At 39.0% G+C, this 27,310-nt stretch overlaps 1 long non-coding RNA gene across 10 annotated transcripts in view; it reads right to left on the reverse strand.

Annotated features, from left to right (window-relative positions):
• LOC147359235 (uncharacterized) overlaps positions 1 to 27,310 on the reverse strand; it is a 366,162-nt gene that overhangs the window by 314,923 nt on the left and 23,929 nt on the right. The window contains exon 3 of one of the 10 annotated variants that reach the window (XR_015140196.1): positions 9,335 to 9,717. The exons of 5 other annotated variants lie outside the window; for them this stretch is intronic. This is a non-coding gene — a long non-coding RNA (uncharacterized LOC147359235). Of the gene's footprint in view, positions 1 to 9,334; positions 9,718 to 18,381; positions 23,284 to 23,439; positions 24,720 to 26,705; positions 27,134 to 27,310 lie in introns of those variants that run through there. 4 more of the 10 variants (XR_015140200.1, XR_015140195.1, XR_015140202.1 and 1 more) reach the window with 4 other exon arrangements.

Here is a 27,310-nt window from a genome sequence, read left to right on the forward strand (position 1 = left end):
GCTTAAAACTCAGCATTCAGAAAACTAATATCATGGCATCCGGTCCCATCAATTCATGACAAATAGATGGGGAAACAGTGGCAACAGTGGCTGACTTTATTTTGGGGGGCTCCAAAATCACTGCAAATGGTGATTGCAGCCATGAAATTAAAAGACACTTGCTCCTTGGAAGGAAAGTTATGACCAACCTACACAACATATTAAAAAGCATAGACATTACTTTGTCAACAAAGTTCTGTCTAGTCAAGGCTATGGTTTTTCCAGTCATGTATGGATGTGAGAATTGGACTATAAAGAGAGCTGAGCACTGAAGAATTGATGCTTTTGAACTGTGGTGTTGGAGAAGACTCTTGAGAGTCCCTTGGACTGCAAGGAGATCCAACCAGTCCATCTTAAAGGAAATCAGTCCTGGGTGTTCATTGGAGGGACTGATGTTGAAGTTGAAACTCCAATACTTTGGCCACCTGATGTGAAGAGCTGACTCACTGGAAAAGACCCTGATGCTGGGAAAGATTGAGGGCGGGAGGAAAATGGGACAACAGAGGATGAGATGGTTGGATGGCATCACCGACTCAATGGACATGGGTTTGGGTAAACTCCAGGAGTTGGTGATGGATCGGGAGGCCTGGCATGCTGTGGTTCATGTGGTTGCAAAGCGGTGGACACGACTAAGTGACTGAACTGAACTGAACTGTTATGAAGGCACAAGGAGGATGCTATGTTACAAAGCAACACAAGAGATCTATTTCACAATATGTTGTCTTTTTAAGGCCTCACTAGCAAAAAAAAAATGACTTCTATGCTCAGTCCTAAATGATGAGTAGGAGCTGATCGTATGGTGGAATAAGGGAAAATTGTTCAAGGCAAATTGAATATGGATAGAAGGCAGAGTTTGGAATGAGCAAAGTGAGTTCTGGAAACTGAAGGAAGTTTGGGATAATTAAAAATTAGTGTTTGAAAAGTAGGAATAGCATGCTGTGAGGTTTGAGAAACTGGAGAGGAGTTTGGCATTTATTTTGAGTGCCCTGGGAATCACTGAATGCTTTTTAAGCCAAAGAATAACCTGATGTATTTTTAAAAGACCAAATAGGGCTATAGAATTCTCTAATTGGTATTGCTTAAGAAAAGAATATGTTGTTGAAGGAAGAAAAATGCTATCATGAGAATGCAGAGAAAAAGTAATAGAAATATAATGCATTTTCCAAAATGAAGTATTAATACTGATGATATTTTTAAAGACTATTTTTTTATTGCATTACTCATGACCATCAAATACATGCTTTAGGAAAGATATAGATGGATTGGTAAAGGAAGAGGAGACAATTATTTTTGTCAAACAGAGAAAGTGATTCCACACCAAAGATTAATGGATGAATGCCTGTTATCTATTTGTACTCTACCTATCTATATAGAAAAAAGTTTGAGTGCAAATTAACTGTAGATGAAAGTCCCTTGGACTGCAAGGAGATCCAACCAGTCCATTCTGAAGGAGATCAGCCCTGGGATTTCTTTGGAGGGAATGATGCTAAAGCTGAAACTCCAGTACTTTGGCCACCTCATGCGAAGAGTTGACTCACTGGAAAAGACTCTGATGCTGGGAGGGATTGGGGGCAGGAGGAGCAGGGGATGGCAGAGGATGAGATAGCTAGATGGCACCACTGACTCGATGGACGTGAGTCTGAGGAACTCCGGGAGATGGTGATGGACAGGGAGGCCTGGCGTGCAGTGATTCACGGGGTCACAAAGAGTCAGACACAACTGAGCGACTGAACTGAACTGCACTAATTATAGTTGTCTTTAATACTCTATATTTAAAAACACTGATGTTAATTATAAAAATTTCTTATCAGAAATTAAGAGATTACTCATTGATTTCAGTGTTATCTAATAATAAAATGTCAATACAATATGCTAATCACCTTTAAAAGATTGAGTTAGAATAGCTTTTATTTTTTAATTTTTGGGGATAATGAAAGGAAAGACAATGAAATTAAGTGTTAATTTGAAATGTGTAATATACACCTGGGGTCATGGTGCAAAAAGATAATTGATAAAAGGCACAACTTTTTTAGATACCTTGATACATTGATTACTTCTCACTTTTAAAATTAAATAAATTTAAAATTAAAGTATAAGAACTTATAAAAGTAAAGATTTTAAAAGTATACTTATAAAACTAAAAGAATTTATAAAAGGCCAATTTAAAATGGAATTACATAGTCATTATAATTCAGACATTATAGTTCAGTAAATTATCTGAATAATTTACAGGTTTTTTTTAAAGCAAGGGAATACATTCAGAGCATTCTCACCTCATCATTGCAAAGAGTATATATATTCAAAGCATTTATTAAGCTTAAATGTTTAATGATTTGATGACATCTATCATATATTTTCCATAATGCTTTCCAAATTTACTTACATGAGAATATGCATATATTTATTTCAAATACTTTGTCTCAAAAAACAGACATGCAACAAAAACACTTTTTAATATTTATATGTGCAAATGCATTTCATTTGGCATACTAATTTATATTTTAAAGCATCATATACTTATATCATGTTTATTTTTATAAAACATAAGGAGTTGAAGTATAGCTATTAATCTCATCTTTCAAATGAAGGCATTTAGACTTATACAGATCTGAGGTCTCAAAAAAAATTACTGAGAGAGAATCTCAGTCTTGGGCTTTCTAACTTTTTATGGCAACCAGTTAATGTGATGGATAACTTAGTTCCTCAACTCTACACGTTTCCTTGTATTAAAGGTCCAATTGTTTTTTAAAGAATTTTTCTCCTCAAATGCATATTTCCAAATTCTCAGTTTTAACAATCATATAACAAATGGGGCTTCCCTCATAGCTCAGTCAGTAAAGAATCTGCCTGCAATGCAGGAGACCTGGGTTTGATTCCTGGGTCGGGAAGATTCCCTGGAGAAGGAAATGGCAACCCACTCCAGTATTCTTGCCTGGAGAATCCCATGGACAGACCATGGGGTCCCAAAGAGTGAGACAAGACTGAGTGACTAACACTTTCACTTTCATATAACAAATAGAAACAAAAACAGATTCAAGTTACATTTTCATGAAAACCTTTCAGAAAGTTTGTTGAAGGCATCAGTGAGAGTAACAGGCTCAGGAGATGAAGAAAATACCAACATATAAAATGAATATGAGGATAAAAAGTAACCTAATTTCTAAGGGAGAATCCTCAAAAAACTAAAGAAAATGCCAGTACCAGCCAGGAGAGAATGGATTGGTCGGAACCTGTTTAAGAATTAGTTTGATCCTTAGATTTGATTTCAGATCCATTACATAGATTGATTGCTCTACATACCCTGCAGAAAGCTAGGGATTTATTCTTTGTAAAGGCTAAAGGAGAAGCTACACATTGGGTACTGTTAAGTAGTTAGAATAGGAAATAGGAGCCCAAAGAATTGGTAGCTAAAAGACAAGGAAGGGAAAAGCCTGCAAAAATAGAACAATGGAAGGTCAAAGGAAGGTCTGAGGACCAGAGTGAGGACCTCAGGCAGAACAAACGGCACTCCTGGCTAGCCCAATTTACATAGGGCAGGTCCAGTGGGGAAGAAAAAACATATAAAAAGAGGAGCCAAAGGGCCAGGGGTCGTTCTCTCCTGCGCACGCACGCATTCTCTCTCTCTCTCCGCCTCTTCTCTTCGCGTCTTTGGGTTGGCATGCCCTCACGCCTTGAGGATATATTTTCTAAATAAAACTGATCTGTCCAAGAACTATAACACGGACTGTCCAAGAGCTGTGACACGCCGAGGGCTTTAACGTCCATTGCTTCAAATCTTTGTTGTGACGAGACAAAACCGAGGAGATTACACTCGCCTGACACTACCATAGCCTGAGCTGAGGACATGATTACAGTGCCCAAACAAGGAAATTCAATCAGTGTAAGAATGTCATATGCTGAATCCTAAGAGGGTCTAATCTCTGTCTATGTGGTTCTAAGAACACTGGCAGCTAGTCCTTTACCATTTGGGCAGCACCATTGAGAGGGATCTTTGCTAAGAAATAGGAAAAGATCATAAGGAAGTACCAAAAATTATTGATATAAGGAATTTTTAAACAAATACTACAACTAAAGCATTCTCAGTGATACTCAAATTCAATATAGACCAGCAACTCATTCAGAGATTTAGACTGGGTTCTTTGGAAAGATTTTGATGAAAGGTTGTATTTAGAAAATGAATGGGGGTAGGCTTGGTAGTTACATAACAATAAACAAAGGAAGAAGACAGAAATGGACAGGAGAAGTTGATTTCAATGCAGTTGTAATTGATCTCTCAGGAGTTCTTGTAGCTGGGATGACTGAATTGTCTCCAACAGCCATCCTACCTACACATCAATCAATCAGTTCTGCTACTGAGGATAACTGATCTCCAAGTGTCTTTGAACATCTGTGATCATATCCTTCAAGATGATATGACAGTTAATCTGCTGCAGTGAGTTAACTGGAGAGTTTGGAAAACAACCTGAGAGTAAAACTTGCCTGTCACCTCTACCCAAAAATGGAATACTCTTTTCCAAGCAGATGAAAAGCTATGAGTGAGGGCAAGAGGCACTAGTCTGGCTTTATGATGAGGATGATGTAATGACATTGACATTGATGATTACAGATGTGATGGGAGAGGGGGCATGCACAATATAATCTTGGTAATATTATATAATTTTTATTTTTGGAAGAACAAAGTATATTCAGAGAGAGTTATTTGCTGGTTCAGTTAGAATGTGTAGGACTGCATGAGAGCCAAAAGAGCAATACTTTATCAAACCAAGAGTGCAGTGAAGAGAAATGAAAAGATAAAAAGTGGGAAATAAGGTAGAGCTCTTTAGATGACTTTTGAGAAATGGTTGGGGGAAAAAAAGAAAATGGAGGTGTTTATCCTAGGAGTTATGTAACACATGATCAATGCCTGTTGGGTAAGAATGCTTCTCCTACCACAGCCCCACTGATTACAGCAAAATGGCAAACTTGACAAATTTGGAAAAATTTGTCCTTTTCTATCTTTGATTAGAGGATTTTATATTCCACTATGATGGTTGTGATTTAGATAAAAGATACTTGAATAGTGAATTGAAATCATCATCCCCTTAGATAAGACCATCATATCTGAGAAAGGAAGTTTGAAAGGATGTGATCTTCTCATTCTGGGCTTTCCAGATGGTTCAGTGGTAAGAATCTGCCTGTCAATGTAGGAGACATGGGTTTAATCCCTGGGTTGGGAAGAAACCCTGGAGAAGAAAATGGCAACCCACTTTACTGTTCTTTTGCCTACAAAATCCCACGGACAGAGAAGCCTGGTGGCTATCATCCATGGGGTCACAAAAGAGTTGAACATGACTTGGCAACTAAAAATAACAACAACAATAATCTGCCCATTTAACCCCCAGGGTCTTGGCTTATTGTAATGATTTGAGTGAATAACCTAGGAGTGGTATACAAAAATTTTAAGGACTGTGAGATCAGATCAGATCAGTCGCTCAGTTGTGTCTGACTCTTTGCGACCCCATGAATTGCAGCACGCAAGGCCTCCATGTCCATCGCCAAATCCCAGAGTTCACTGAGACTCACGTCCAACGAGTCGGTGATGCCATCCAGCCATCTCATCCTCTGTCATCCCCTTCTCCTCCTGCCCCCAATCCCTCCCAGCATCAGAGTCTTTTCCAATGAGTCAACTCTTCTCATGAGGTGGCCAAAGTACTGGAGTTTCAGCTTCAGCATTAGTCCTTCCAAAGAAATCCCAGGGCTGATCTCCTTCAGAATGGACCAGTTGGATATCCTTGCAGTCCAAGGGACTCTCAAGAGTCTTCTCCAACACCACAGATCAAAGGCATCAATTCTTCGGCGCTTAGCCTTCTTCACAGTCCAACTCTCACATCCATACATGACCAAAGGAAAAACCATAGCCTTGACTAGACGGACCTTTGTTGGCAAAGGCATTTCTCTGCTTTTGAATATGCCATCTCGGTTGGTCATAACTTTCCTTCCAAGGAGTAAGCGTCTTTTAATTTCATGGCTAAAGTCACCATCTGCCATGATTTTGGAGCCCAGAAAAATAAAGTCTGACACAGTTTCTACTGTTTCCCCATCTAATTCCCATGAAGTGATGGGACTGGACGCCATGATCTTCGTTTTCTGAATGTTGAGCTTTAAGCCAACTTTTTCACTCTCCACTTTCACCTTCATCAAGAGGCTTTTGAGTTCCTCTTCACTTTCTGCCATAAGGGTGGTGTCATCTGCATATCTGAGGTTATTGATAATTCTCCCGGCAATCTTGATTCCAGCTTGTGTTTCTTCCAGTCCAGCGTTTCTCATGATGTACTCTGCATATAAGTTAAATAAGCAGGGTGACAATATACAGCCTTGACGTACTCCTTTTCCTATTTGGAACCAGTCTGTTGTTCCCTGTCCAGTTCTAACTGTTGCTTCCTGACCCACATACAGATTTCTCAAGAGGCAGATCGGTGGTCAGGTATTCCCATCTCTTTCAGAATTTTCCACAGTTTCTTGTGATCCACACAGTCAAAGCTTTGGCATAGTCAATAAAGCAGAAATAGATGTTTTGCTGGAACTCTCTTGCTTTTTCCATGATCCAGCAGATGTTGGCAATTTGATCTCTGGTTCCTTTGCCTTTTCTAAAACCAGCTTGAACATAAGGAAGTTCACGGTTCACATACTGCTGAAGCCTGGCTTGGAGAATTTTGAGCATTACTTTACTAGCGTGTGAGATGAGTGCAATTGTGCGGTAGTTTGAGCATTCTTTGGCATTGCCTTTCTTTGCGACTGGAATGAAAACTGATCTTTTCCAGTCCTGTGGCCACTGCTGAGTTTTCCAAATTTGCTGGCATATTGAGTAAAGCACTTTCACAGCATTATCTTTCAGGATTTGGAATAGCTCAACTGGAATTCCATCACCTCCACTAGCTTTGTTCATAGTGATGCTTTCTAAGACCCACTTGACTTCACATTCCAGGATGTCTGGCTCTACGTCAGTGATCACACCATCGTGATTATCTGGGTCGTGAAGCTTTTTTTGTACAGTTCTTCTGTGTATTCTTACCATCTCTTCTTAATATCTTCTGCTTCTGTTAGGAACCTACCATTTCTGTCCTTTATCGAGCCCATCTTTGCATGAAATGTTCCTTTGGTATCTCTGATTTTCTTGAAGAGATCTCTAGTCTTTCCCATTCTGTTGTTTTCCTCTATTTCTTTGCATTGATCGCTGAAGAAGGCTTTCTTATCTCTTCTTGCTATTCTTTGGAACTCTGCATTCAGATGTTTATATCTTTCCTTTTCTCCTTTGCTTTTCACTTCTCTTCTTTTCACAGCTATTTGTAAGGCCTCCCTAGACAGCCATTTTGCTTTTTTGCATTTCTTTTCCATGGGGATGGTCTTGATCCCTGTCTCCTCTACAATGTCACGAACCTCATTCTATAGTTCATCAGGCAATCTATCAGATCTAGGCCCTTAAATCTATTTCTCACTTCCACTGTATAATCATAAGGGATTTGATTTAGGTCATACCTGAATGGTCTAGTGGTTTTCCCCACTTTCTTCAATTTAAGTCTGAATTTGGCAATGAGGAGTTCATGATCTGAGCCACAGTCAGCTTCTAGTCTTGCTTTTGTTGACTGTATAGAGCTTCTCCATCTTTAGTTGCAAAGAATATAATCAATCTGATTTCGGTGTTGACCATCTGGTGATGTCCATGTATAGAGCCTTCTCTTGTGTCGTTGGAAGAGGGTGTTTGTTATGACCAGTGCATTTTCTTGGCAAAACTCTATTAGTCTTTGCTCTTCTTCATTCCGTGTTCCAAGACCAAATTTGCCTGTTCCTCCAGGTGTTTCTTGACTTCCTACTTTTGCATTCCAGTCCCCTATAATGAAAAGGACATCTTTTTGGGGTGTTAGTTCTAAAAGGTCTTGTAGGTCTTCATAGAACCATTCAACTTCAGCTTCTTCAACGTTACTGGTTGGGGCATAGACTTGGATTACTGTGATATTGAATGGTTTGCCTTGGAAACGACAGAGATCATCCTGTCGTTTTTGAGATTGCATCCAAGTACTGCATTTTGGACTCTTTTGTTGACCATGATGGCCACTCCATTTCTTCCGAGGGATTCCTGCCCGCAGTAGTAGATATAATGGCCATCTAAGTTAAATTCACCCATTCCAGTCCATTTCAGTTCGCTGATTCCTAAAATGTCAACATTCACTCTTGCCATCTCTTGTTTGACCACTTCCAATTTGCCTTGATTCACGGACCTGACATTCCAGGTTCCTATGCAATATTGCTCTTTACAGCATCGGACCTTGCTTCTATCACCAGTCATATCCACAGCTGGGTATTCTTTTTGCTTTGGCTCCATCCCTTCATTCTTTCTGGAGTTATTTCTCCACTGATCTCCAGTAGCATATTGGGCACCTCCTGACCTGCAGAGTTTCTCTTTCAGTATCCTATCATTTTGCCTTTTCATACTGTTCATGGGGTTCTCAAGGCAAGAATACTGAAGTGGTTTGCCATTCCCTTCTCCAATGGACCACATTCTGTCAGATCTCTCCACCATGACCTGCCCATCTTGGGTTGCCCCAAGGGCATGGCTTAGTTTCATTGAGTTAGACAAGGCTGTGGTCCTAGTGTGATTAGATTGACTAGTTTTCTGTGAGTATGGTTTCAGTGTGTTTGCCCTCTGATGCCCTCTTGCAACACCTATTGTCTTACTTGGGTTCCTCTTACCTTGGGCGTGGGGTATCTCTTCACGGCTGCTCCAGCAAAGCACAGCCGCTGCTCCTTACCTTGGACAAGGGGTATCTCCTCACCGCTGCCCTTCCTGACCTTCAACGTGGGATAGCTCCTCTAGGCCCTCCTGCGCCAGTGCAGCCACGGCTCCTTGGACGTGGGGTTGGTCCTCCCAGCCACTGCCCCTGGCCTCGGGCATGGGGTTGCTCCTCCCGGCTGCCGCCCCTAGCCTCGGGCTTAGGGGCGTGGGGTATCTCCTCCCGGCTGCTGCCCTTGACCTCGGACGCAGGGTAGCTCCTCTTGGCCGCCGCTCTTTGGGCATGGGGTCCACCTGGCTTCTGCCCCTGACCTCGGACGTGCGGTGGCTCCTCGGCCGTGCTTTAGCACACCGGTTGCAGCCGCCTGTGCTTTAGCGCACCGGTTGCAGGATTGTGAGATACAGGTACTCAAAGTACAGTAATATTTAAGGGACATAGGAAATATTGATTTGAAAAGTCTGTATTTGAAACCATGAGGGTTGGATATACTATGGATGAGAGGAACAATGTAGGGGTAAACATATGAATTGCAATGTGTGACTGGAGATTTTATTTGCTGGTTATGTTACCTAGAAGAAAAGTTATGACAAACCCAGACAGCATATTAAAAAGAAGAGACATTACTTTGCCAACAAAGGTTCATATAATCAAAGCTATGGTTTTTCCAGTAGTCTTATATGGATGTGAGAGTTGGACCATAACAGACGCTGAGTGCCAAAGAGTTAAGTTTTCCAAACTGCAATGTTGGAGAAGACTCTTAAGAATCCCTTGTACAGCAAGGAGATCAAACCAGTCAATCCTAAAGGAAATCAGTCCTGAATATTCATTGGAAGGACTGATGCTGAAGCTGAATCTCCAATACTTTGGCTGCCTGATGTGAAGTGCCCGTTCTTTGGAAAAGACCTTGATCCTGGAAAAGATTGAGGGTGGGAAGAGAAGTGGGTACAGAGGATGAGATGAGTCAACAAACAGACTTGAGTTTGAGCAAACTCTGGGAGGTAGTTAAAGACAGGGAAGCATGGAGTGCTGCAGTCCATGGGGTCTCAAAAAGTGGGACACAACTGAACAGCAACAAAAAATGATACCTACATCAATTGTGGTGCATAATTGAGATGGATGTAATTTGTGAATGGTGCACGAAGTTTTTGCCCTTTTCTCATAGATATCACCCAAGTTTAACCTTCACACAATTTGGATTGATCATGCTGAATGGGAGCCACTGAAACTGTCCTAGCTTCCCTCACTAGTAAACATTTGGCTATGTAGAATTTCTGAGGTCACTAAGAGGTCACTGATCTTGTCAAGGAAATTGTGGTAGGAATATTGATTCATAATAATGTCCTGTTGAACGATACTGCCTGGCTAGTGCATAACACAGATGGTTCCTAGAAGTCAAAACTAGACTTTGTAGTATTAAGCAAGGTGGTTCTTCTATTTGAGTCAGCTCTTTCTGAAGTGATACAAATAAGCTATGCGATAAGTACATAGTTTGGCCAAAAGACCAAAGGAGTTGGTGCAAATTGTACCCTCATGTAAAGGAACTTAGTGGATATTTGCCATAGTGAAATTTGAATTTGCTGACTTATTTTCATAATCTACTGCAGTGCTACTAATAGAACTTTTTAATAATGATGGAAAGGTTCTTGAAATACACTGGCAATAGATTAGGCACTAACTACAAGTGACTGTTGTGTATTTGAAGTGTAATTAATAGACTAACTGACTTTTGTTAAATTTTATTCATTTAAATTTAAAAAGCCACTTGTGGCAGGTGACTTTCATATTGGACAATGCAAATTTGAAGGCACTAAAGACTATCAAAAGCCTGTGCTTAGTTGTTCAGTCATGTCTGATTCTTTGAAACCCTTTGAACTGTAGCCCACTAGGCTCTTCTGTCCAGGGGATTTTCCAGGCAAGAATACTGGAGAGGGTTGCCACTTCCTTCTCCAGAGGATGTTTGTAGGAGACAGAAAGAATAAAAGAAAAGCAGACCCCAGCAAGGGCCACAAAAGAAATTTATAATTATTGATAAACTGGATGCTATAAGGCATGATACTCTTGGAACAAATCCAGAAGTAACAGTTCATAATCTTGAAAACAAGTTATGATCCTGGGGTCGGAAAACTGACCCCAGACTGTTCCTCAACTGGTGTCTTATGTATCTGGTAAAAAATCTATAGATAAGAATATTAGTCTTAGTTACTGATTTGTTATTGATTCAGTTCAGTTCAGTTCAGTCACTCAGTCGTGTCCGACTCTGCGACCCCATGAATCGCAGCACGCAAGGCCTCCCTGTTCATCACCAACTCCTGGAGTTCACTCAGACTCACATCCATCGAGTCAGTGATGCCATCCAGCCATCTCATCCTCTGTCGTCCCCTTCTCCTCCTGCCCACAATCCCTCCCAGCATCACAGTCTTTTCCAGTGAGTCAACTCTTCGCATGAGGTGGCCAAAGTACTGGAGTTTCAGCTTTAGCATCATTCCTTCCAAAGAAATCCCAGGGCTGATCTCCTTCAGAATGGACTGGGTGGATCTCCTTGCAGTCCAAGGGACTCTCAAGAGTCTTCTCCAACACCACAGTTCAAAAGCATCAATTCTTCAGTGCTCTGCTTTCTTCACAGTCCAACTCTCACATGCATACATGACCACTGGAAAAACCACAGCTTTGACTTTGTTGGCAAAGTAATGTCTCTGTTTTTCAATATGCTATCTAGGTCGGTAATAACTTTCCTTCCGTTTGATTACTGTTTCGTAATTACTCAGTGGTTAATGATCATTTTGTTCTTTGGCCCTGAAGGCCACATGAGTTATAGTTTCACTCCCCACATATTCTTTCATTCACAGCTGAAAGTATAATAAAGCTGGCTTGGATTCAGTTTCAGAACCTTCACCTTGGAGCAGTGTTGGTCCCCTGATCCTCGCTTTTCTCTAAATTTTTGTGTCTCATTTCTCATTCTCTCACTGTGTATTGCGCTTTCAGAAACTCTGCTTGTTGATCTGGTCTTGAAAGATGTTCCCAACTCAGGGAGTGAACCCATGTCTCCTGTGTCTCCTGCATTGCAGGCAGATTCTTTACCTGCTGAGCCATCCAGGTTTAGCATCAAGAACATATTTGTACATTATATTGACTATATCATGATAATTGCATCATCAGAGGAAGAAACTCAGGAAGAAGAAAAAGCTATAGGGACATATATGACAAATAGAGCCTGGTTCATCAATCTAGCTACCATAGGAAAGCCCATACTGATTTGTGCATTCCTGGGAATGATATGGAATAGAGCAGAGACAGTAATCAAATCATTAAAAATAAATTACCTCTAACATCTTTGCAATAAGCAAGAATTCCAGCAAATTGCAGAAGTATTTGAATTTGGCAAAATTCCTTCTCTCGGAATTATTTTTTACCAAAATGTTGAATCACAATGCCACCAAAGATATATCTAATTTGAGGAAATTTTGAGTGGAAATTAATGATTTAAAACAAAAACAAAAACTAGAGTGATAGCACAAACTGACTTGGACCCTATGAATCAACTGTTCAGATGAAATTTGCCATCTACACAATAAGAATAAATATATAGTAGCCTTTGGCAGAAATTTAATAGGATTCCTTAGGGGAACCTATTTGCTTTTCTCTCTTCCTAAGATAGACTTCCCTGGTGGCTCAGATGGTAAAGCGTCTGCCTACAATGCAGGAGACCTGAGTTCAATCCCTGGCTTGGGAAGATACTCTGGAGAAGGAAATGGAAACCCACTCCAGTACTCTTGCCTGGAAAATACCATGGATGGAGGAGCATGGTAGGCTACAGTCCATGGGGTCACAAAGAGTCAGACACTTCCTGAGATAGCTGCTCATATAACCCATTTGAAATACAACTGATAACTTATAAACCACTCCCACCATTAAAGGACATCAGATAACCTTCAAGACATCTTGTCTTGGGTAATATCAGAAAGGTTTTTGAGGGGAGTGACACAACAAAGCACACTGATAAAATAGAAATGGTGTTGTCAGACAAATACTAAAGGGAAAATTCATCATCTACAGTGTATATGACCACTGGTGTTGGAGAAGACCCTTAAGAGTCCCTTGGACTGCAAGGAGATCCAACCAGTCCATTCTAAAGGAGATCAGTCCTGGTGTTCTTTGGAAGGATTGATGCTAAAGCTGAAACTCCAATACTTTTGCTACCTCATGTGAAGAGTTGACTCATTGGAAAAGACTCTGATGCTGGGAGGGATTGGGGGCAGGAGGAGAAGGGGGTGACAGAGGATGAGATGGCTGGATGGCATCACTGACTCGATGGACGTGAGTTTGAGTGAACTCCAGGAGTTGATGGTGGACAGGGAGGCCTGGCATGCTGCAATTCATGGGGTCTCAAAGAGTCAGACATGACTGAGCGACTGAACTGAACTGACAGTGTATATGAGCAAGTTGTTACTCTGCTCATCAGGCAAGTACAAGATCTCTTTGAGAACTCTCTGTTCCCATTACTCTGTGGTCTGAGTCCCATTACATCTCAAAAGAGATTAAGCAAACTGCTCTGAATTGAAGGTTTCAAAGCTATTTGGAAAATAGCAGTAATAACTGTCTGTTTATATGTGCACACATGCACTCAGTTGCTCAGTCATGTCCAACTCTTTGCCACCCCACAGACTGTAGCCTGCCAGGCTCCCTAATGGTAAGGGAGGGGGATATTTTTGGCAAGAATACTGAAGTGGGTTACCATTTCCTCCTCAAGGGATCTTCCTGACTTCCTGACCTAGGGTTCAAGCCCATATCTCCTGCATCTCCTGCATCTCCTGCACTGGCAGGCAGATTCTTTACCACTGAGTTACCTGGAAAGCTCAGCAGTAATAATAAGCAAATGGCAAAATGTCAATAAGAGCAAGTTGAAAAATGGGCAGAGTTGAGAGATATCTACTTAATTGTGAATGAAGGTAGGACCCTACTTTCTGGGTACTATTTATATATTCACCAGATATTGGTGTGTATGCAGTAACTTTGTTATGTGGCTAAATATGAGGTTGTAGATGATGACTAGTAAAAACAAACCAAAAAAACCACACAAACAAAAACTCTTACAGGCCACCTAAGTTATGGAACTTAAAGAGTTAAAACAGGTCATGTGGATGCCCACCAAAAAAATCTCAATGGTGACCCAAAAGAGGATTGAAATGCTAAGGCAGATATTTAGTAAGAAATCTGGATTCATGATATAGGTGTTTATGTAGATATTCAGGCCTTGTACCTGGAGGCTGAAAGAACACTGTATCTGAGAAAGAATCTAAACCCAATGACAATAAGAAAGGAAACTGCTTGAAAATGGAAGTGGGTGAATTTCCCTGAGGGGAAAAGTTGGCATGTTCACAAATAGATTACACTGAACCTTTCTGAGATCACCACAAGCCACAACTAGATGTTACTGAGTTTGACTGTGCTGTGCTTAGTCGCTCAGTTGTGTCCAACTCTTTGTGACCCCATGGACTGTATCCTGCCAGGCTCCCCTGTCCTCAGGATTTAGCAGGCAAGAATACTGGAGTGAGTTGCCATGCCCTTCTCCAGATTTTCCCAACCCAGGGATTTCAGGGATTGGATTCATTACCGTCTGAGCCAACAGGGAAGCTCACTGATTTTGACACCTATGCTGTATTAGGCTCTACTTACTTAGACACAAAGCACTCTGGAATATACAATTAATGTTTGGGACGTAAAGTTCTTTATCGATTTTGTTCATTTGATAACTTTTCTTTTTTCTTCCTCTCAAGGTACACATTTTACTGACACTAAATGGTGAGGAAAACATAATATGAGCTGGACATATCATATTCCTTATCACTCTCTGACTGTTGGCCTCATAGGAAATTGGAATAGATGATTGAAACACTATTTATTCAAAAGAGGTGGCGAAAAGTTTTAGTGTTGAATTAGTAAGTCAGATTAGCATGTTGTGTCAGGAGCCACTTTAGGCATTACTGACAAAATGGAGGCATGGCCCCAACCCCCTCTCATCACCCCACAGGCACGGTCCTGGGATGAAGGAGTTAGGTTTTGTGATTCTGACTTGTTCTTTCCTTTCTTCGGTTGAGTTGGCTAGAAAGAATGTTAAGGTGCTTATTGTTCTTGAGAAAAGCATGAGAAAGCACAAAGCCTTCTTCAGTTGTGCCCAAAAAATAATCTATAAAGTAACCATTGACATTTGTTCAAGGATCTTTACAAAGAATGTTCCAGGATGAGCACACAGGCCACAGCTTGAGGCCTTGGGAAAGATTGTTATCTGAGACCCATTTGTGAGGGAAATATTTATGGCAAAAGAAGTTTGCTGAGTTTAGGGTTTAGGAGTAATTAAGAATAGTTAGAAGCTAAAAGTTTAAGGAATGTTGTAGTGTTAGCATATTTTAGTGTAGCTTATAGAGACTAGGAATTTTAGAGATATTAATAGCTAGAAGCCTTTTTAGGAGATAGTGATCTTAAGATGCTATAGGCAGATGCTACGGGCAAACAGGATTTAGAAAGATAAGAAATAAACTGAGGAATGCAGCATGAATTACAATGTAATCACAAGTATAAGACACATAAGAGGAAGTAGATAATAGATTGGAGAGGGCAATGGCAACCCACTCCAGTGCTCTTGCCTGGAGAATCCCATGGATGGAGAAGCCTGGTGGGCTGCAGTCCATGGGGTCGCTGGAAGTCGGACACGACTGAACGACTTGAATTGAAGAAGGAAATGGCAATCCACTCCAGTGTTCTTGCCTGGAGAATCCCAGGGACGGGGAGCCTGGTGGGCTGCCATCTCTGGGGTCACACAGAGTCGGACACGACTGAAGCAACTTAGCAGCAACAGCAGCAGATAATAGATAGTAAAGCCGATTCTGAGAGAATCGCTGAAGCAGGAACTCTGTTTGTAGTGCAACAATGATTTCTGGAGACAATAAATCTTGGAGGGAAACTAATAATGTCAAACTTCTGACCTAATGCTTTTGTCAAAGTATAAAAGAAAACCTGAAGCTTGAAATAAACATGTAGTCCTGTACCTCGAGTCAGAGGCTACATCATTGTCCACCAACACCGCTCACCCCTTCAGGCTGATTCCCTGGCTGCTGGAGCTGGACTCCGGCAATGTTGAATTGGAGAATTAAATGGGAGAAGAAATTAAGTAAGGACTTGACTAGATGGCAGAAAGTGAAGAGGAACTAAAGAGCCTCTTGATGAAAGTGAGAGGAGAGTGAAAAAGCTGGCTTAGATCTCAACATTCAGAAAACTAAGATCATGGCATCTGGTCCCATCATGTCATGGCAAATAGATGGGGAAACAATGGAAACAGTGACTGACTTTATTTTCTTAGGCTCCAAAATCACTGCAGATGGTAACCGCAGCCATAAAATTAAAAGTCACTTATTCCTTGGAAGAAAAGCTATGACAAACCCAGACAGCATACTAAAAAGCAGAGACAATTACTTTGCTGACAAAGGTCTATTTAGTGAAAGCTATAGTTTTTCCAGTAGTCATGTATGCATGTGAGAGTTGGACTATAAAGAAAACTGAGTGCTGAAGAACTGATGCTTTTGAACTGTGGTGTTGGAAGACTCTTGAGAATCCCTTGGACTGCAAGGAGATCAAACCAGTCAATCTTAAAGGAAATCAATCCTGAATATTCATTGGAAGTACTGATGCCGAAGCTGAAGCTCCAATGTTTTGGCCTCCTGGTACAATGAGCCAACCCCTTAGAAAAGACACTTATTCTGGGAAAGATTGAAGACAGGAGGAGAAGGGGATGACAGAGGACAAGATGATTGGATGGCATCATGGACATGAGTCAGACATGAGTCACAAAGAGTCGGACACAACTGAGCGGCTGAAATGAACTACTAGAAGGGTTTCCAGGGTCAGAAAATAGCAATGAGAGGATGAAAATGGATTCAGTTTTGCAAGTACGTATGTTTGCCACTTCTCGACATTTTTCTTTTGTTTGATCTGAGAATCTTGAGCATAAAGTTACCTAAGGAGAATATCAATGTCCAAAATAGAACACAATATTGAATTCAACAGATCACATTTCTTAAGACATGACCCATAAATTCACCCCATGTAAACAAATTAAAGTTAACTGTAAATTTAATTCTATTACCAAGGCATAAGAGTCAGTTCTGTGAGTCTTTACCTTTATAATACCTTGACATCTGTCAGGGTGTGAAACCAAAGGATGTATCAGTAAATCTGCTGTTGGATATGGGCTCTGAGGGGAAATTGTATGCCTCTTGATTTAGAAAGGGTTTTCTCAGTGACTGAGCAGTAACGAATCCTCCTGCAACACAGGAGACACAGGAGACAGGGGTTCAATCTCTGGGTTGGGAAGATCCCTTGAAGGAGGAAATGGCAACCCACTCCAGTGCTCTTGCCTGGAAAAATCTCAAGGACAGAGGAATCTGGCAGGCAACTGTTTATAGGGTTCAAAAAGTCGGACATGACTGAATGCCTGAGCACGTAATTTAGAAAGCTCAACTGTGGGATGATAGTGAAGATCTAAACAGGTAATAAATGGAAAGCAAAGATGGGCAAGTGTATTGCAGAGAGAAAAAGTGCTTATATAACTGGATTTCTATCTAGTAAAGAATGCAATCATTGTTTCTGCATGGAAATATCAAAGCAAGAGAAAAAAAAAAAGAACTTAGCTATATTTTTTGGATCTAGTGTTGACTACTGGCTGATGTATGGAGAAGTCCTCAGACTTATTTCTCCAGAAAAGAAGACTGAAATCATGTTTACATGTTTATTTTCAAATATTCCCTAAAGTCTCTCCTTGAATAATCTGTAGGAAAAAAAAAATGATACAATACCCCCTGATGACTCAATGTATATGAAGTCAACTGCAACTATCTCTGATTCACATTTTGTATGATTATCATTCTAGTTACTTATTACCACATTCATCACCATTTCCTCAACATTGCTTTTTTTTAAATAAATATGCATAACTTTTATTTAGTATGTTATTTCTATTTGTGCCACAATGTTTTCCTTTGTTCTTTCTTTCTTTCTGTACTTTTTTTTAAGTAGGAAGAACATTCTAAATGACTGTAGTAGATTTATAAAGTATGACCACTATGTCACATCAAGAAAAAAGGAACTTTGAAATGACTGTCCTCCAAGTTTCTACTTTAAATGTCTTTTTATAACCATCTGTCTTCCTACTATTTATTACCAGAATGTACCACAGTGATTCAGTCTCTTGATGATATACTTACTGACTTTCAAATCAAAGAAAGGGAAACTTCACTAGATTATTCAGTTTCAAGTTCTTACATATAGATTTACAAGCAGCTAAATGTTTCATGCAAAGGCCCATCTAGAGCTTCAGGGTACCTGTGGCCCCCAAGAATGCATTTCAAAATATATGTCTGTGGAGTATTCTGCTGAGAAGCAAGGTACCAATCTAGCGCTAATAAAGCGACAAATTTGAGGAGCTCAGTTTCTTCCTCTTTCAGTTTCTGAAAGTCCCAGGTATTCCTTGGCTTGTGGCAGCATAACTGCAATATATGCCTACCTCTGTCTTCGCACAATATTCTTTTTCTTTTTTTACTCATATAGGAAATTGGCCTATACATTTTAATTTGCTTTAGGACTATAGGATTGGTCACAGGGTAGAAACAGAGTCAATGATTATAATGACTTGCTGAATAGAAGGAAGTAGATGGATTCTGGAGTCAGATATGCCAGAATTTGGGAGCCTCCACTATATGCTAAGGGCTATATAATTTCTCACAGTTACTTATCTACAGATTCAGAGCCTCAGTTCCCTCTTGTTTAAAAGATTAATAATACTTCCCTCTTATAGTGGCTTCCTCAGTGGCTCAGACAGTAAAGAATCTGCCTACAATGCAGGAAACCCAGGTTTGAGCTCTGGGTCTGGAAGATCCCATGGAGAAGGGAATGGCAACCCACTCCAGTATTCTTGCCTGGGGAATTCCATGGACAGAGGAACCTGGTGGGCTACAGTGCATGGGGTCACAAACAGTCAGACATGGCAGAGTGACTAACACTTACGGTATTATTCAGTAAGCTATTATGTGGGAAAGCTCCAGGTTGCTTTACTGACACCTAACAAGTAGTCAAGTAATAACTGTTTTCCCATTTCCATTCTCTCTAATAAACATATTCATCTTAACAATATCTGAGCTCAAATGATATTATAAGTCACTATGTGAAGTAATTAAGCCACTGAAACACATTTTTTTCTCATCTCTAAATATTAATAGTCTCTTAATCAATAAGATTTACATTTGAACCACCACTGCCCTTGCAAGTAAAGAAAACTGACTAATTAAAGAGGAACTGAACACAAATTTTCAATTTTGGTAGAGACAAAAAAATACAACAGTTACACTTTGATCAAGTATACCACACACAATGAGTGCCAACTTATAAATACTAAACACTTTAATAATTTACCAGGTGTTCTATGCAAACTTTCTGGTTTCAAATTTTTTTTTTAAAAGAATATTACTTCTTTCAATGTAAACATTTGTTAGAAAGTTTAGAAAAATCAAGAGAGTCAGTTACAAATAATTGCTTGATTTATTGCTGAGTGGCTGATTTTCATTGAAAGTAAGATAAAAATCAAACAATGCAGTTGATTTAGAAAAGACATAATTCCCCACTCTTTATCTTTTGAATTTTTTTATGCATAAATCTAAACTCTTTAAATATACCCAAATTAAGGCTTCCTTATTCTAAAAAAAACATTTAAAGGTAGCTCTGAATTCTGAACATTAGATTGATTAAAGCACTGAATGGAGGGAAATTTATAAGAATACATCCCAGCTTTATTTCAGCTTTATGAGTGTAACATTTTGTTTGTGGGCATAAATTATAAAAGCAGTCCATTAGCTAATTAGGTAATTTTTAAAGACAAATCTTCTCTCCCTGAGCAAATTTCAAATCATTATATTATACAATTTTAATGTTCAAAATCCTTTGTGAACCAACCAATTGGATACTTTGAGAATTCTAGAATATATATAGTCTTCCTTCTTGAATCAACTAAACATAATTTAGTTATAACTCTACTAATCCAGAAATCAGTAAGAGTCCCCATTTTAACACACATATTAAACCAGAAGTAAGTGAAAATTATTTTCTTACAAGAGATTGTGTACCTTTGTATGGAACTTTATAATATTAGTTCAAGCTCTTTTTTACTACATGATCTCATCCAATCCTCACAGAGACATTATTACCCTTGCTTTCATTCTTTTCAATTAAACTGTACCTCATAGGACTTTTTTTGAATTGTAGAAGAATTGTGAGTACACAGGTCTCATATATCCAGAACCCAGTTTTCCCTGTTATTAACATTTTACATTTGTAAGAAATCTTTGTGAAAACTCATGAGCAAGATTAGCACATTATTATGAACTACTGGTTTCTTTAGATTTCGTTAATTTGTACTTGCTGTCCTTTACAGTTCCAGGATCCTATGTAGGATAACATATTATGTTTAGTTGTCAGGTCTCTTATGTTCCTTTCTCTGTGGCAGTTCTGGCATTTTCCTTGTTTCAAATAACCTTGAAAGTTTTTAAAGGTACTAGTCAGGTATTCTGTAGAATGTCCTTTGATTGGCATATTTTCCTTATGCTACAGCTAGGGTTACGAGTTATTGTGAGGGAGATCAAAGATTCTATGTCTAGATTCATTTGTCTCCATATGGATATCCAATTTTCCAGGACCATTTGTTAAAAGACTGTCATTTCTTCTCTTTGCTCCTTTTTCAAAGATCAGTTGATTATATCTGTGTGTCTATTTCTCAGCTTTCTACTCTGCTGCACTGATTTATATGCTTGTTCTTTCATCAATCTGTATCGTCTTAATTACCATAGTTTCAGATGTCTTGAAGTTCAACTTTGTTCCTTTTATAAATGTGCTGGCTATTTTGTTTTTCCATATAAACTTTAAAACCAATTTACTGATAACTTATAAAATAGCTTGTTGGGATTTGCGTTGTATTGAGATTGACGGGAAGAATCAACACGTTAACGACATTGTCTTCTGATTAATGCATGTAATATCTCTTAATTTATTAAGTTCTTTTGACCTTTCAGCTTTAGATTTTTTCCTATATTAAATTGGCACATTTTATTTACATGTATTTCAGATAATGTGACATATTATGCATGTATTATTTTTAATTTCAAATTCCAGTTGTTCATTCAGCTCAGTTCAGTCACTCAGTTGTGTCTGACTCTTTGTTATCCCATGGACTGCAGCACGCCAGGCTTCCCTGTCCATCACCAACTCCCAGAGCCTACTCAAACTCATGTCCATCGAGTCAGTGATGCCATTCAACCATCTCATCCTCTGTTGTCCCCTTCTCCTCCTGACTTCAATCTTTCCCACCATCAGGGTCTGTTGAGAATGAGTCAGTTCTTCACCTCAGGTATGTCCATTGCAGGTATTTTTAAAAAGTTATGCAATTAAAAGACACTTGCTCATTGGAAGAAAAGCTTTGACAAACATAGAGAGCATATTAAAATGGAGAGACATTACTTTGCTGACAAATGTCCATCTAGTCAAAGCTACAGTTCTTCCAGCGGTCATGTATGGATGTGAGAGTTGGACTGTGAAGAAAGCTGAGTGCCGAAGAATTGATGCTTTTGAACTGTGGTGTTGAAAAAGACTCTTGAGAGTCCCTTGGACTGCAAGGAGATCAAACCAGTCAGTCCTAAAGGAAGTCAGTCTAGACCTAGTTAGCTCTAGGTCTTGTTTTTGCTGACTGTATAGAGCTAAAAAATGCCAATAATCATCTGAAACTTCAGTGAGTTGTAATCTTTTTGTAAAAGTAACATTAAAAATCACCAATCACATATCACCATAACAAAGATAATAAGGAAAAATTTTGAGATATTGTGAAAATTACCAAAATGTGATACAGAAATATGAAGTGAGCAAATATTGTTGGAGAAAATGGGGAAGATAGATTTGCTTGATGCCGATTTGCCACAGTCCTTCAATTTGTGGGGGGAAAAATACAGCAATATCTGCAAAGTTCTGTACAACAAAGCACAATAAAACAAGGTATGTCCATATTCTGTTGGTAATGGAGTGCCTGAACTTCTATATATTAAAAATGTTTATAATATTCTTTTACATTTTCACAATCATTTTCTATTTGTGTGTGTGCAAACAATACTGATTTAATGTGGCCAATTCTTCCCCTTACATGTATTGTGATGTAGACTTCCTGAGATGAAGGGGGCTCTGCCATTAACTGTGTCACTTTAGTAATTTATTTAATCTTTATACACATTAATCTCTTCATCTATAAGGTGAAGATGATAGTAATACCTGCTTTGTAGGGTTTGTGTGGGGATAAAATGCATTAATATATTATACAAAGGATGTAGCTCCTACTCCATAGAAAGTAATATTTACTTGTTAACTATTATCGTTTCTTTCCTTGCATCCTAAGAATAGAAAAGTCTTTCTCTTCCAAAAGAGTTATAAATAGTCTATTATGTCTGTTGTCTGTTCAGAACTTCATTCTTCATGTGGAAATATTTAATTAGTCCATGCTTCTATATATTTTAATGTATAGATATTTCTGAGTTTCCATTCATTGTTTCTCTAAATAGCCAATCCGTTTTTTACATGACTTCAGAAAATATTTTTTCATTTATAAGTATCATTTTCGCTTGATTTTACATTAATTTTTAAAAGGTCTTTGTGGGGGTTCAATATTTCTCTAGGTTATGATAGCTGCAAAATGTGATATAGCAGGGGTCCCCAACTCCTGCACTATGAACCTTACTGTTGGGAACCAGGCCACACAGCCAGAGGTGAGCAGTGGGCAAGTGACCAAGCTTCATCTGTATTTACAACCACTCTCTAAGGCTTGCATTACTGCCTGAGCTCTACTTCTTGTCAGATCAGTGGCAGCATTAGCCTCTCAAAGGAGTGTGAACCCTAATCTTAAATTCAATAAAAAATTCTGAGATTGCCACAAAATAAAAACAAAGTGCACGATAATGTGCTTATATCATCCTGAAATCACCCCCATCACCTGACCCTGGTCAATGGAAAAACTGTCTTCCTCGAAATTGGTCCCTGGTGCCAAGAAGGTTGGGGATTGCTGTGATAAAGGATTCCACCCATTTTCTGACTTGGAACTGAAGTGGAAACTTTAAACACAACTAACAGAATAAAAGAAGTGAAAGTGTTAGTCTCTCAGTCACGTCCTACTCTTTGCAATCCCATGGACTGTAGCCTGCCAGCTCCTCTGTTCATGGGGTTCTCCAGGCAAGAATTCTGGAGTGGGTAGCCATTCCCTTCTCTAGGGGATCTTCCAGACCCAGGAATCGAACCCAGGTCTCTCACATTGCAGGTAGATTCTTTGTTGTCTGAACCACAGAATAAAAGGCTTTTCTGTTGGTTCAGCAGGCTTCACTGGTGACTCAGATGGTAAAGAATCCACCTGCAAATGCAAGAGAACTGAGTTAGATCCCTGGGATGGGAAGATCCCTTGGAGGAGGGCATGGCAACCCACTCCAGTATTCTTGCCTGGAGAATCCCATGGATAGAGGAGCCTGGTGGGTTACAGTCCCTGGAGTCACAAAAGAATCAGGCATGACTTAGAGTCTAAACAACAACAACAAAATAAAATATAAGACCTGATTTGCGTCTTGATGCTGAGAGGAGAGCCGGCTTCAGTTCTGTTGACCTATGAACTGAGCATTAGCCAAATGAAAATGAGAGGTCTTAAATTCCTAATCTTATTCTGCCTTACTCTACCTCATTTTCTGAAATTCCTAATGTGTTAAATAAACATAATTATTTGAAAAGTTGTAGTGTAAAATACAATGTCCCAGGTCTATGTAGTGATCAGTTTGAGACATAATGAGTTTATTTTTATCATGTGTACTTTTTTTAGCTCTGATAGAAGAGCAGTCTCTTCCTAACTCTTGGTAGATATCCTAGATTAATAGCAAAGATTCTTTCTAGATCTGAATTATACATCTTTCCCAGTTTTGATTTTTCTCTGTTAACCTCTGAGAATTATGACAAGAAGTTATATAACTTAGTTATGAAGGCATTCCTTTATTCCTGAAAGAGGAGTTGAGGATATCTGACTTGCAAAATCACTCACAGGATCCTTTGTCATGCCATATTTGTAAGGCTTGGAAAGATATTCTCAATTTCTAAGTCTTGAGCATATTTTTTTCGTCTAATCTGTACCATAAATAAATAATATTTATTTCTTATGGAAGCAGAGAGAATATTTCCCAAGAAAAATATTCATAGTTTGATGGCAGTAGTGATAAACACTAGATTTTAGATACAGCAAGTGTCAAAAAAACAATACCATATAATTACATTACTGCAGTAACCACATATAGACATAAAAGATGAAGTGACAGCAACAATCACTTTACATCCTAAGTTTTTGCTGAGTCATTTTAACAATGTACAAAATAAAGAATAAACATGACTCACAAAAACATTCAAACTGCAGGCTTTTTATTTTTCTTCTATAATTTTTAGGGTCCTAGGGATTGGGGGCAGGAGGAGAAGGGGACGAAAGAGGATGAGATGGCTGGATGGCATCACTGACTTGATGGACGTGAGTCTGGGTGAACTCCCGGAGTTGGTGATGCACAGGGAGGCCTAGCATGCTGCGATTCATGGGGTCGCAAAGAGTCGGACACGACTGAGCAACTGAACTGAACTGAACTGAACTGAATTAGCCTTGTGTGCTAAGTTGCTTCAGTAATGTCCGACTCTTTGAACCCCATGGACTAGAGTCTTCCAGGCTCCTCCATCCATGAAACTCTACAGGCAAGAATACTGGAGTGGGTTGACCATTTCTTTCTCCAGGGGATCTTCCTGATCCAGGGATCAAACCAGGGTCTCCTGCATTGCAAGCAGATTCTTTACCCTCTGAGCTACAGGGAAGTTCCCTAATTAGCCTTAGAACAATTCAATAGGCAATTAGGAATCTGAACCCTTTCATATTTCTTTAGAATAAATGTTAAAGACAGAATCTGGCGTATAAAGTGGGAATATAAAAGGAAGAAGATATTCTTAAAATAATAAAAGCATACATGTAAATATTTATAAAATTGTTCAATGTTATATTTAGAAGGGTTCATAACTCCTTTTATGATTAAAATTTATCTACAGTCATAAAACCATTTAGAAGTGCCTAGATATTTCAAATGTAATGAATACAGGCTCACTATTCTTGAAAAAAAAAAAAAAAAACTTTATGTGTACAGTATTACATTTATGCATTAGCATTTGACTATGCATTTAAGTTCCCAAATGATACATTTTCTTTTCACAAAGTCATTTTCTTGCATGAAAATCTCAGTACTATCCTAGAATACGAAAATGCATTAGTTTAAAAATAAAGATGAATCACTTGTGTTTAAAAATCAATTTGAATGTTCTGGGGTAAACTGTATCATTGCTGCAATTCACACCTGTCAAAAATCACTGATTTCTCTGAAACAAAAAACAAAACCGACAGATTTGAAGACAATTTCTGTATCTGAATATCCAACTGTATTTTTCTTCCCACTCTGGTTAATCATATCTTAATTTGTCATTTAAAATATTTTAATACACCGGCTTGTTATCTTTAGGCACAAATATATTAAATATAATAAAGCAAGAAACATATTCTTCATGATTCTTAAAAAGTACACATTTTATTCTTGAAAATAATCTGAGAGATGAGTCAATTTGTTACTCCATTTTTATATTAGTAAAAAACACTAGTGTTCTGTTAAATATTTTTTAATACAGTGAAAAGTCTAGATTTTAAAAAATCTATACACTAGATGCAGTAAGGTAGAATATTAAGAACTTCATATCAGACAGAAATAAATTTGGAATTTTTCAATAAAACATTCTCAATATATTCCAGCTTTGGTCAAGCACATTATAAAACTGACCATTTTTGAATATAAAAGATAATTAAAGCTCAAAACAAAGGAAAATAAATTATTTTTAGATAATGGATGTGTTCTTATAGAGTTACTAAGAGTATATACATCCTTGATTTTGATTTTGAAATTAAAAATCAAGGAACAAATTCCATGAGGACTGTCTAAATCAACAGCATTTCATGGAAATATATTTATTCCCATCAGTATCTTTTGTTGAAATTGCAATTTTTTAATGCTAATACCTGATCTCAAAATGCTTGGAAAATAAAAGGAGTCTGTTTATCAGCCTACAATTGACAGAGGCTAGGTGTTACATTCTCAGTGAGAGGCAGAGTGGGGAATGATCTGGTGTCCATACCTTAGGGGCTTTTAGATTTCAAACTAGGCTGTTTATACCCAAAGACTTGGAGAATGGTAACTAAGTTTTCATAGCTAACAACTTGGCAGTTTCAGAGCCTGAGATGACTGCTTTTACACAAAAGAAAAGAAAGATTTCTCCCTGCTGCTGGGAAGAGTACAGAGATCACACAATATATAGAAGGGTAACACTGAGGTTTAAGTTTCTTATTATGATATTGATTCATAGTTGATGGGGAAGAATCTTTTTGAAGAGCTGGGTAGGAGAGTGTTGCTCACGTGGTTTCAAATTTACCCTGTGGGATTCATCCCCATCAAGACGCAGGGCTCTGGAAACCAACCCAATTACTTTCTTGGAAGTTCAATATAGTGAGCTCTCTAATGTTCTCAGGGAGAAACACTACCTGGGGCTTTCAGGTTTTTGTGATGGAGGGGAAAAAAAAAAATCAGCAAAAGTAACAGGAGGTAAGCCACAGTGGCTGCAGCCATATTTCTAAATACAGCCCCATCAAGTGCACAGCAGCAAGTCAGGCCAACTCCTGACAGGCTTCCTGACATACAGATTTAGCCAGTAAAATACAGCAAGCCATTTTTAGATTCAGACACTTTATTATTTACATAGCCAACAAAAGAAAAAGTAGCTAAAGCAGACAATTCATCAAGCTTTGTCCCACACATCAAAAAGGGTGAAACTGAAATAAAAGGAACTAGATGACAATGCAATGCAAGTTCTGGACACCCTGCTTCTGAGAAGCCAATCCTGGAAGGCATTTACAGACTGCTATTATAACCCAAAGCGCACAGGGCAGAATGCCTCATACCTCATTAGAACCTGGGAGATAATGAAAAACTGAGGGATTACACCTGTCTATGGAATATAACGAGGTGAATAGAAACTGTCCTCAGAGCAGCTTCTCCTAAGCTTTCCATTCTCCTGTGTTCCAGGGGATGGATGACAAGGTGTTGCTCCACCAGGGCTCAGGAAAGCTGGCGTTCAAACCACGCTGTATGCATGACCTATGTGAACACATACAAGGCTACTAGGCTGCCGCAGTGCAACGTATCCCCTACACCTATGAAATAAAAGTTTTCAACTGTACACATAGTGCCTAGGGCATAATTTTCCCTTTTGTGACATTTCATTTTCTCCTCTACCACCACCAACACTCATACACACAGAGAGAAATATGACAA

Source organism: Bos grunniens, chromosome 14 (assembly GCF_055505025.1).
Source record: "Bos grunniens cultivar Pamir isolate PY7600 chromosome 14, Bosgru_T2T1.0, whole genome shotgun sequence".
Taxonomy (NCBI): domain Eukaryota; kingdom Metazoa; phylum Chordata; class Mammalia; order Artiodactyla; family Bovidae; genus Bos; species Bos grunniens.